At 40.5% G+C, this 10,361-nt stretch overlaps 1 protein-coding gene across 4 annotated transcripts in view; it reads left to right on the top strand.

The window, feature by feature from the left end:
• The first annotated feature begins 5,633 nt into the window (after nucleotides 1–5,633).
• The window catches only part of col8a1a (collagen, type VIII, alpha 1a), a 92,553-nt gene continuing 87,825 nt past the window's right edge, over nucleotides 5,634–10,361 (top strand). For 2 of the 4 annotated variants that reach the window (XM_078409553.1, XM_078409554.1), the window contains exon 1: nucleotides 5,634–5,735. The gene's annotated coding sequence lies outside the window, so the exon portion shown is untranslated. Of the gene's footprint in view, nucleotides 5,736–5,815; nucleotides 5,836–10,361 lie in introns of those variants that run through there. The other 2 variants (XM_078409558.1, XM_078409556.1) reach the window with 2 other exon arrangements.

The raw sequence follows: 10,361 nt of genomic DNA, 5'->3' as shown, positions 1-10,361 counted from the left end.
TGGCCAAAAGTCTAAGAGCAGCTGATAGAGTAGCACTTTCAGCAGCCTCCTCGATCACCTTACCAGCAATATTGGTCCTTGCTACCTTTTCACCATTGTCTTCCGACCACATTAAAAAAATCTGAAGCCTTTTAAGCAACCTCTATTTCAATGACTTCTTGGCAATGCAGTTTAAGAATCTTCATTGATCCATACTGATTGCAGTGGTTTAAGCTGGTGGCTCATCCTCACCTTCTCAAATTACAATTACAGGTGGGCAATAAATGCTGGCCTTGCCAGTATCATGTACATCCCAAGAATGAATAAAAAGAATTATGATATTACAAGCTAAATTTTAAAACCTTGGATTTGAACTTTATGACCAACTAGATCAAGTGGACCCATTGGGCCCAAACTTCTCCTGCATTGGTGCAGCACCCTCTCCTCCCCACTCCCCCCCCTCCCTCCCTCCCTCCCTCCCTCCACTCCCCCCTACCTCCCCCCTCCCCTCTCCCCTTACCCCTCTCCCTCCAGTCCCCCTCCCCCTCCCCTCCCCACACTCCATCCCCCTCAACCCCCCCTTATCCCCCCTCCTCCCTCCCTCCCTCCCCCTCCACCCCTTCCCCTCCCCCCTTCCCACCACTCTATCCCCCTCAATCCCCCTTATCCCCCCTCCCCCTCCTCCGCCCGCCCGCCCTCCCTCCCTCCCTCCCTCCCCCTCCCTAGGAGATAGATTTAAACTTTAAAATGTGAATAACTAAAAATATAACACCAATTTCAATTAAACCTTCCATTAGCACCAAAGGGACAACGGTGAGCAAGTTGGGCCTAAAATTGTCCCACTATCGTGTACCGTTTTGACTGTACTTCAGGAGCAAACAAACAAGAGTTTTGGTATATATATAAAATAGTGTACAGTTTGTCACTAAAAAAATCAAACCTATTATTGCTACTTATTTGCACGATGAAGATGAAGCTTGCATCAGATCGACATCAAATGTGGAAAAGGGCAGTGGTGTAGAATATGCACTAGGCTACAGGTTAAATTACAGGTATAGAGAGGATGGATTGCAGGAAATATTTTCCTATATCAACATACGTTTAGATAAGGGGAAGAGATTAAGAGCGGATATGAGGGAGCATATAGAAACAAGGAACTGCAGATGCTGGTCCACCAAAGAAAGATACAAAATGCTGGAGTATCTCAGTGGGTCAGGCAGCATCCCTAAAGAACATGGATAGGGAATATTTCAGGTCGGGCCCCTTCTTCAAACCTGAAGGATATGAGGGAACTTCACCCAGAGGGCGGTGATTGCCTGGAATGCATTGCCTGAGAGCATGCCTGAAGCTGGGTCACTGACAGTATTTAAGAAGTGTCGCGATGAACATTGAATTGCTTAGACAAAATGCCACACGGGGAGCGGGTTCTCGGGAAACCATGATCTAGGTGGGACCATTTGAAAATGGTAGCAGTTTGGATGTTTTATTTTTGCTTTCATCTTTCAATACTAAGGGACAATATAACATTTGTGTCAAATTTTGAATTTAATTGTGAACAATAATTATTCCTTTCATGCTTCAATCCATTGTAGATTGATATATGGGACTAAATGCTTCAAGTGTATGGTAATGATAATGGTTCCTCCTTAATACTATTGCCATTTTGCATTTCTTATCTGTTAGCATGAAGTTTTGACTTGAAAGGAGGTATTCGCGTTGTAGTGTTGTATGGTCTTAAGCAGTTCCCAGTGGATTACAATTATTATGCCTTCTCCCACTCAATTTAAATCAACAGAGTCAAAAGTCAAGAGTGTTTACTTGTCATATGCACTGAATAACAATGTCACTTTTACTTGCTGCAGCATTAGATGCAAGAACACTAAATATACAATAGAATTAAAGTTGTTCTAAGTAAACCAGACCATGATAGTGCAAAAACCATAGTATGTAGAGCAAATATAGTAGTGCATAGTTGTAAATCTGTTCAAAACCCTGATTAGAAATATAAAAACTCTCCTTGAATTTAATGAAGCAAGTTCTTTATAATCTCAGCGATTTGCATCTTGGCAGAACTTTAATGATTTGTAATATTTGGCTTTCAGCACTGCTTCTAAATCCGGTGGAGAATGTAGTCTATTTCAGAAAAAATATATATTTGAAGCCAAGGGTGGAAACTATTGTAAAGGCAGTGCATTTGCTGATACAGAAGTTGCATAAGTCATACAATAACATCTCTTTGATGCCTTCACATAAAAATGCACCCTGAGGCACTTCCACAGATATGTGGGAAAAAAATAGCTGGAGCCAGTAGGATATACGATAAATTTTCGATAATCCACTATCTGACCATTAGGAAATCCTGATGGTTTGGCATTTGCCTCAGCAGGTGATGTTTCCCAAGGAACTCAATTCCCAAGCTATCACCCAAAATTGATGAGGGGCCCTACTCCCGAACCTGACTTTTTGTAAACCCATTAAATTCACCGTGTTCACCGGAAATTGTCAAACTTTGTTAGGAACTTCTTAGGAAGTTTGATCGTATTAATACTCCAACTCATTGTATTAATAGGAACATACAAACTTCAAAAAATCTAGAATATTTCCCAATCTGGCACCATCAAAGTCCCAAGGAGCTGGATGACTGAAGTTTTGAATGGTTTGGTTTAGTGGCTTTTAAGGAGGAGAAGAAGAAATAAATGAAAGAGCAGTTGGAAAGTTGTGTGGCCCAGGTAGCTGAATGCAACAGGAAGGTTAAGAAATAAAACCAGAACATTTAATAAATGGAGTTGAAAAATAGACAAGGTTACGGAAATATGGAAAGCCATGAAGAATTTAGAAGTGTGGATGAGAATTTTAATTTGGAGGGAGCAATAATACCACAGAATTGCAAATTTGGTTAAAATCAGGTGAGAGCAGTGTTTTTAGTTGATTTACATCCAGAAGCTAGGACTTGCACAATCATAACAGGGCATCACTCATTTTAATGTAAGTCTCACCATTTTGTTGTGCAGCAGTCAGAAAGGGGAATAATTCCTTAAAGGCTAATTTCCTACATAACAACACATATTAATGCTGCCATAACGGAGTCAGAGGCTGGCACAGAGAGGGAACAATCCCGTGTACACTCAAGGAGAGGGGAAAGTCCTAGTTAACAAGGAGCATAATGGGAGAAATTGCGTGTGCCAATTTCGAGTTGACCTACCACACAACTGTATGAACAGCATAGCAACAGGCAGCTACTGTAGTCTCCTTCAAAAGTGAGGTCCCTGCAAAATAGAACAATGTGAAAAAACAACAGAGTTTTCACCTGCAGAGCGAATTCCTCACAGTAAAGTGCCCTTTCTGATTTTTTTAAATGGTTCCACTCATCAGGAAATAAAGAGACATTGTAGCATACCATTACAGTAAAGTAATAGGAGAAGGGATTCATTCACTCGTGTTATGGTCACTGCACTGGTCCCTTTTCTCTGCATTCTCAGGCGCTCTATTTAGTTATCAGTGTACTTTGCTCGGGGTTACGATTGGAATAAGAGGAGCCAAGGAAAGAGGAGTTACAACTCTTGGCACTTCTAGCCACTGAAAGTATCAGACAGTCCAGAGTCACGAAGGACGAAGCAGTAAGTTTGCTTCTAAACATCAGGCATTTATTATGGGGGAATGATCCATGGTCACGATCCACAATCCATGAGAAGCTTTACATTGAAAGGAAGTTGAAACCTTTTGCCCTGGTGGTAAGCTTGGGATTGGAGTCTTGATGTGACATAATAACAACCAATCTCCAACCACATGTGGGAAAGCAACAGTGCCGGCAACTTCAAAATCAAAGTAGGTGAAACAGAGTTAATTCTCTCTGGGACATGGAGTGGATTTAACATATCTCAGGATGGAAATGACAAGACTGCGGCATTGGGTTCTCCGAACATCTAGCCTACAACTTCCAAATCAAAGTTGTTTCAATTTGTTTTTTAATTGAACTTTAAAAACGACTAAAATTCATCTGGTGCTGTTTTACTTGCATTTCTCAATTTACATTGATGAACAGGTACCATCTGTGGATAGACACAAAATGCTGGAGTAACTCAGCGGGCCAGCCAGCATCTCTGGAGAGAAGGAATGGGTGGCATTTTGGGTCGAGACCCTTCTTCAGATATTTGTGGAGGCAGTCCTGATGCAAGCTCTCGACTTGAAATGTCGCCCATATCTCTGCCCCCAAAGATGCTGCCTGTCCCGCCGAGTTCCTCCATCAATTTGATTTTTGTTCTAGATTTTGGCATCTGCATGCTCTTGTGTCTCCATCAACTCAGTGAAGGCTGGTATTCCCAAATGATGCTCCTTTTCAAGTGAAGGCAGTTTCTGCAACCAAGTGCTGTAAATGGGCACAATGCAAGATGCAGGGCTAATTGCTGAGGCCACAGAGAAGCTTGATGCAGCCACCATAAGTGAGTGGTCTTAGATCATTCCACACAAGATAACAAGGAGCTGCATAATAATCTCCCAAACTTGTCTGTGACAGAATGTTTGTGACTGAAAAACATATGACATATTGTCACATTGTAAGTGAATATTATCAGGTGATTGGTCACGTGAAAGAGGGCAATGGCTTGTTCCTTTTTCATAACTGTATATTTTGTGAATAAACTATATTATTGAATATAAAGGAGATAAATTAGACTGGTTAATTACATTGGACTAGACATAATCAATATTACAAATCAACCGTATAAACATATATTTCTGTGCATATAAGCAAACAGAAGCAAATATATTTTGATACGTTTTACCCACATTTCCATGTTCATACACTCCCACAGTCACGTTGCTTCTCTCAAATATCTGCATATTTATCTTAAAATGCCTAAAAAGCCCTAATTTCCTTTTATTGGTTGGCAAGAAAAAACATCATCTCCAGTCACATCTCTTGACGTTAGGCGATGCAAAAGCAAACAGATGGTTTGAAAACTTAATAGGAATTAAATGGGTTAAAAACTGATTTTTTAACTGGTAATCGTAGATATTCACAGTAACGAATTGCACAGATTTTGCAAACATTTAATTTTGGAACCTGAAGTACACGTAAAAATCCATTTCGAATAAGTTGTAAATATTCAGTTGTAGTACGTTTTATCCTTGTCATGTGCTGCCTGTGTGCAATTAAATTAACCAGTTACTTTACTGACTGACTCTTGTACAAGTGCATCAAGCATTATTGCTCATTTCATTTTGTGCCCGCGAATTTTTCATTTATTTTTTCGTCGCATTTTATTTCCATCATTTTCGTTCAATTCAATTGCTTTTCTTTTGACCAGAAACTTATGCAAGCAGGGGGGAAAAAAGCTAGCAGAAGTTACAGCTGCTTCCTGAAGTGAGAGTTGTCGAGAGGAAAAAGCGGCTGCTTTGAATTGGCTGCAGCAAACAGTACGAGGGAGCAGAAAGGACAGTCTTAGAAATAAAGCACTTGGAAACCAGTCGCCAAACATGAATGGTTTCGGCAGAAGCGTTCCTTTGCAGCGCGTTTGTTGTATCCCTGAGTTGCAGCCCGCGCCCGTGCATTCTCTTTCATCCCCAGGAAAGGCACAAGTCCTGTCTCCAGACTGCCTGTCAGACCACTCCCCTGCCTTGTCTTGCCCACCTCCCCATGGCAAGCAGCTCCTCCCATTTACACATATAAGCCAAGTACGTTGCCGGCAGAGGCCGTGCAGAGCATTTTCTCAGTCCGGTGCTGCACTGAGCCTGTGAACATCTTTCCTCGCATCAAGGTAAGAGTTCTGCTGCCACCAAACATTGCTGGTCAAGTTGTTAAGGATGTGGCCGCCAGCTATTAAAACCGCGTCGCTTTTATTCAAGGCGGTTGTCTCTGTGAGTCTTACTTTGTTATTTTTTGTTGTTGTTTCTAACTAATGCAAAAATGTGTGTGAACCTCGGGCAGCAGGTAGCCACTTACTGTTGTGTCTCTCGCTTGCAATGTCAGACTTCACATTCAAGAAACCAGGGAGGCAAAACACTATATAGTATAGTACATTCCAGTCTATCCACTAACATTAAAGGACATGACAATTAGTCTTTCTAAAAATCATCAGTCGAGCTGAGATTTGATTCTTCAGGGACTCTAATGGGTTGATAGGTCAAGGTGTGGGTATAAAGGATTGAAGTCAAGAAACAGGAAAATGTTTGACTAACATATTTCTACTGACAAAATAGTGCACAAGAAGATTGGAATTTTACCTTGGTTTTTAGGAAGCAGATTTCTGAATGAACAGGAAAGTGTTAATTCCATGCACCTGAAAACTTCTAAACATTGCATTTTCATATAGATTTCTGCTATAATGTCACTAACTCTATTGCGTCATGGTAAATTTCAGTCAGATTTTGATATATTAATCCAGATGTCTGTGTGTCTTCTTGCTGCCTTTGGGTTTGGTTTTATTTAATTGTCATGGTTGTTTAGCATATCTTGATGATTATATACTCAAGACATGCATGCACTGGAAGTAAGTGAAATGGTAATACAGTTTATTTTTTAAGACGAGAAGGAGCAGCTATTCAAACTGAAGGTATCACAAAATGCTGGAGTAACTCAGCAGGTCAGGCAGCATCTCAGGAGAGAAGGAATGGGTGACGTTTCGGGTCGAGACCCTTCTTCAGACTGAAGAAGTTTCGGGTCAAGACCCTTCTTCAGACTGAAGAAGGGTCTCGACCTGAAACATCACCCATTCCTTCTCTCCTGAGATGCTGCCTGACCCGCTGAGTTACTCCAGCATATTGTGATGCCTTCGATTTGTACCAGCATCTGCAGTTATTTTCCTACACAGCTACTCAAACTGTGTAGTTTGAACTTGAGCAAGGGGCTGGAGAGTCCAGTCGGTGTAGTACTTTATACCCTTCAATTAACCTTTTGACGTTCCTGAAACCTCCCTTCTCCACCCCCTTCCTTTCTTCATGAGTGCTTCAACAAAGGCCCTTTATGAAGGTGCAGAATTTGAAACTTTGGTGTGGTCTCCTTTCTGCTGCATGTCTTTGGGGGGAAATCAATTTCCTCAGGAATTTTGCAGCTGAGTCATAACATCTGCAATGTGTGAATTCATTCTTTCACATGTGAAATTAGAGATCACAGGAATCAGGTAAAGACTGAAACATAGATTGAAAGTCTAAGTTTAAATGCTTCATTGGATTTGCCAAACTTCCAGGATTGTTTCCAGGAATTTAAGATTAATTCTGGGGCACTTGTTCTGACAACCCTGGGGGAAAAAATCCTTCTGTTTTTAAAAGGAAAGGTTCTGCCTGTTCATTCACTTTCAACACATACATTTTGTTAAAGTGTATAAATACTGCGATGTGAAAAGTTACTTGTTTTTATATTCAATAATCTTCTCATCAAGCAACAAACTAGTGTTTTAAGAAGATGGATTATACTGGATGATCAATATCAGAACATAGAGGTGGGTGTTTGGAAGATGAAGTGTTAAGTGATATTACTTCCATCCAACTTGACAACCCGAGCTATTCAAGATCCCATCTACTCTAGCTATTGAGCTATTCAGATCTGTGTGCGACTAAATATAGATTCTTGGTTCTTCCCACCATGGGTACTTATGTAGGATATATTGTATCCACAAGCAAACTATTTCCGATGGAACAAATCTGAAGCAGAAACTGCTAAGAATGGTCAGGCAGCACCGGTGGAGAGAGAAAGTTGATATTTCAGATCCATTAAACTTTATTGGACTGGTCGTCAGCCTTAAATGTTAATCCTGTTCCTTTCTCCACAGAAGATATTGTGAAATGTGTTTGGCTAAATGTTTCCTTATTTGCTACCACAATTGCTCCTGAGACATGGTCTTCAACGTAGCCTCTGTCAGTTGCATTCCATGTCAGGTGCTGCATCACTGCAAATGTGGATTTAACCCAGGGCCATTTTTGATCTTGAGCAAAGCATAAAGTTCTCGAGTAACTCAACAGGTCAGGCAGCATCTGCAAAGGGAATGGATAGGCGACTACCCATTCTGATTCAGTCTAGAGAAGATTCCCCACCGAGGACGGTGCTTATCAAATCCCTTCGTACATGCTGCCTGACCCACTAAGTTACTCTAGCACTTTGTGTTTTGCTCAAGATTCCAGCAGCTGCATTCTCCTGTATCTGCATTTTTTATTTTGACATGGAGGTGTGTATTACAAGAAATAAGCCCTCTATTGATCTGAATGAGAACTAAGGAATATTAACTTTTCTATTTGGACACCTGAAATCAAAGGCTTGGTCCAGTTGAACCTCTTTTTCTAAAAAAAAATAATTTAACATGACCTTTTTATAGTATCCTTTAACATACAAAGCAAAGCACAGTCATCTTATTTGAATAATATAAATTCTTGCCGAGAATGAAGGGGGGACCTGGCTGGGGGACACTGAGAAAGAAGGGGGAGCCAGTGGGGTAGGAGGAGAGGGGAGCCTGCTGCCATGTGCGGCGACTGTCAGTAGATACAAATGTTCGGTCAAATTTTGTAACTTTGTCGGCGCCAAAACGTGGGCACACTTGTGTGATGCCCAGGTGAGGTCTGCTACACAACTTTACTGGGCTGTATGCAAAACAGAGCATTTCACTGTACCTAGATACATATGACAATAAAGTTTCATTGAAAGTGTAATAGTCCATGAATAGTACTAGCAATGTCAGAATAAAGTGTTTCATTTTATAAACTGGTTATTTAGACTGAATGGTGGGATCTAATGAATTGTTCAGATTGTCTTCACATTTTCTTGCAGTTAAAGTGAATCAAGAATAGATAACAAGTACTAATCTATCATGTTTATCTCATAATTGTACAGAAAATGGTGATAATGACTGTGCTGAAGTCTTCTCTTACAGTCAGTTCAAAAGATATTTTAGTTTAAAAGACATTTTGGTGGTTGACTACCAGAGGGTTGCAGGGAGCTGGGTGTCTGCCCTTTCTGGAGGTGAAAAGCCATGATTTTTAAGTTGTGGCCTTCTTTAAGTATGCCGTGTAAATTGAGGTGCAGCATATAGATATCCAGAGCACCAAGGCTCCAAGTTTTTTGGTGCATGAGTTTTGAGTTTTGTTCCTTTGAAGCCCATAGAAATGGCAATGCACCAAATTCTGGAGGTTCATTTCTCACTTCCTGAGACCTGTAAGCTCTACATAGGAAGGCAAGTAGGATCCAAGTTACAGCATTGGAGCATAATTTCCATATGAACAGTTGGCCGAGTTCCTAAATTGGCCAGACACTTTGCACTCCCGCTAGTCGGCCCCTTTTAAAACGGAGCTAGCTGTCTTGCCACAGTTAACAGAGTAGTAAAGCAAGCCACCCGATATTGAGAATATTACCACCCCAGGACGCCAAGCGACTGGACTCGAAATGGACCCCATGTGCTACTGCAATGTGGTAAATAATGCAAAGTTTTTTTTACAGAGATATAATTGCCAATGTATTACTTTTGGAAATGTATAGGGAAAGGCCCAAGAATTAAGAGAAATTATCATTATGATTAAATGATATAAGAAGCATTTAATGAATCAATGAATTATAATGATCAAGATATTCTGATTTTTTTACATGTTACGTGCACACACATACATTAGAATGCAGCTTCTGTATGTGTTGAGGGAACAAGTTTATAAAGAGTTGTGCTAAATAAGTTACTACAACTTTAACATGTCTGGAAATATTTTGAGTATGCATTGCTTCTGCCAGATTTTGTAATATTAAACCAAATTGGTCCGAACAAGGCTAAATAAAATTTTACTTTGGAAATATTCAAACTTAGGCTGATTCAGTCCGACAATTCAGTATAAGTGCTCGTATTGGTCTGATGGAGAAAATGTACACCTGATCTCTTGAAGGTTTAGTGAAATCAAAGGCATGCACATCAAGATCCACAGTGATTTGAAGGCAGCATTACATTTTTTTAATGTCTTCTAATGAAGGACAATACTTCACCAGAATCCTCATGGTCCAATTTCCTGTCGTACCCAAAATGTCTCTGAATTCACTGCTTGCCTCGGAATTGATGGGATTGCTGCCTCATTGCGTTGATGAGAAAATATTTTGCTTCTTGTTTCAAAAAGTGGTGCTCCCTGTCTTTCAGCTGTTTTAGCGAATGGTCAGGTTAGCATTATTGCTGAAAATTCATGGCTGGAAAAGACTGGTCATATGAGCTTTTGTTAGTGTGTGTTTAGGTGGTGGAATAAAAGTATCTGGTCAGGGGTGGTCTGCTGCAGGAGGGGCAAAAACAACTGCTCCACACATCTGAATCCCTGGTGGTCTAGAGTGTCCTGTCTACCATTCACACTTTGGTCTCATTATTTCAACATAATTGGTGCAGGCAATTCAAATGTTTGGACTTTAGAATTATTCAGACAGATGTATTTAA

Source organism: Rhinoraja longicauda, chromosome 12 (genome assembly GCF_053455715.1).
Source record: "Rhinoraja longicauda isolate Sanriku21f chromosome 12, sRhiLon1.1, whole genome shotgun sequence".
Lineage (NCBI taxonomy): Eukaryota > Metazoa > Chordata > Chondrichthyes > Rajiformes > Arhynchobatidae > Rhinoraja > Rhinoraja longicauda.
This window is presented reverse-complemented; position numbering and strand designations above follow the sequence as displayed.